Consider the following 1424-nt stretch of genomic DNA (forward strand, 5'->3'; position numbering starts at 1 on the left):
ATAAACTCTTTATTTTTGTTTTACAACATCAGCACATCTTTAATGTAGAAGAGCTTCACTGGGAGCTTTTAGAATGTTGGTTTTTGTTTGTTTTGTTTTGTTTAAGTCCTTGTTAACATTTCATGCAACTCCCTCTAGGCAGAATCAAGCAGCTAGGACACAGGCCCTTTGCCTACACATACACCCTTAATATTTTCAGCCCTCAGGTGAATAATTGACATTTTATGGTGACAGGCAACCTTCACAACTTACTATTCCTTTGATCTTTGTATGAGCCCTAGAAGAAAAGAGAGTTTATAATACATAATAATAGTTATCAACTTCCTGATGTGTGTGAGGAGAGTTACCTGACAACTCACATCTTTCATGTTTTTGACCTGGGCAATTTATGACTTGTGATTGCCCCTACCAGTGAATCAAGGCCAGCGATTTTGTCTGAGGACTCTAGTACAACAGGACAAGTGCTATGTCAGGATTTGATTCTAGTCTTAGCTGTAAGTTAGTTTTGGAAATTGAGTCAGACATATAATAGCAAGTCTCATTTTGCATCATCCTTGGTTTTCCTTTCTTACTCAATCTTCCAATTCAAATATTTAGTGACTTACTTTACTGTTATTTTTCGGCAGATAGTGGTGTTTCCCCTTTCTTGGTACATTCAACATTATCTTTCTTTCATCATTAATATTCCTAAAGAAAAATCTCAATTGGGAACCTTTCCATTATATGTAGTGTCAACTGATGAATGCAATAGCATACATTTTTAGACTCATTTACTCTTTTCCCATTTATTGATCCACTCCTAGACACACATGAGTTTTACCATCTTGAAGTTTCTTCTACAACACAAGATGCCTGCCTTGATGGCTTTTGCTGGATGGTAACATCAGTGTTTTGACATGTGACCCCCTGCAAATGGTGGTTTATAATACAGCAGATTGCTTCATCAAAGCCAACCAGGGAAAGGGTTTCCTCTTAGGGCTAAAGTTCAATACTGTTTCAGATTTTATTAAGTCAAAAATTATTTCTTTATATCAAGAACTTACTATATACACTCCCATTTAGTATGTTCAGGTGCTATAACTGAACAAATTAGACAGGAATTTGTACACACTACTACAAAGAAAAAGACACATATACCTTGTCATCTTTGCCATATTCCATTCATTAGAAGAAAGTCACAAATCTGACCCACACTTGAGAAAGTATTAAACATCAGCATAGATACAAGAAGGTTGAAATTATAGGGCACCAAAGTGGATCTTGTTATCTTCTATTCCAAGTGTCCCATCAACAAATACAGCTAAATAATATCTGTTTATGCGCTGTTTTTCAATATATAGAAAACTATATAGAAAAACTATAACATATCTACATCTGTACATAGATGCTTATTATTTATAGAAATGAAGTTGTATAATTCATAC

The 1424-nt window shown here is 34.7% G+C and overlaps 1 non-coding gene across 1 annotated transcript; it reads right to left on the minus strand.

The window, feature by feature from the left end:
* Window positions 1-364: 364 nt before the first annotated feature.
* Window positions 365-493, minus strand: LOC143398717 (small nucleolar RNA SNORA3/SNORA45 family). Its single transcript, XR_013091317.1, has one exon. It is a non-coding gene; the product is annotated as a small nucleolar RNA SNORA3/SNORA45 family (small nucleolar RNA).
* Between the last annotated feature and the right edge of the window lie 931 nt (window positions 494-1424).

This window comes from Callospermophilus lateralis, chromosome 4 (genome assembly GCF_048772815.1).
Source record: "Callospermophilus lateralis isolate mCalLat2 chromosome 4, mCalLat2.hap1, whole genome shotgun sequence".
Classification (NCBI taxonomy): Eukaryota; Metazoa; Chordata; class Mammalia; order Rodentia; family Sciuridae; genus Callospermophilus; species Callospermophilus lateralis.